Below are 323 nucleotides of genomic sequence, written 5' to 3' on the forward strand. Positions count from 1 at the left end.
CACAGAAACATCAGAAGAGGCCGAATAGCACGTTTCCAGCATAGAGATGTGTGTTTAACAGCTTTTGTTAAGAAACCAATGTAAAACCGTGGAAATTACAGATACAAGGTTAAAACATCTCAAAAAGATCAGAAGAGGCCAGAACGCATGTTTCCTGCATGGAGATGTGTGTATATAAACTCATGTAAAACTGTTGAAATGACAGCTACAAGGTTAAAACATCACAGAAACATCAGAAGAGGCTGAAACGCACGTTTCAAGCATTGAGATGTGTGTTGAACAGCTTTTGTCTAGAAACTAATGTAAAACTGTTGAAATGACAG

Source organism: Etheostoma cragini, chromosome 2 (genome assembly GCF_013103735.1).
Source record: "Etheostoma cragini isolate CJK2018 chromosome 2, CSU_Ecrag_1.0, whole genome shotgun sequence".
NCBI classification, from domain to species: domain Eukaryota; kingdom Metazoa; phylum Chordata; class Actinopteri; order Perciformes; family Percidae; genus Etheostoma; species Etheostoma cragini.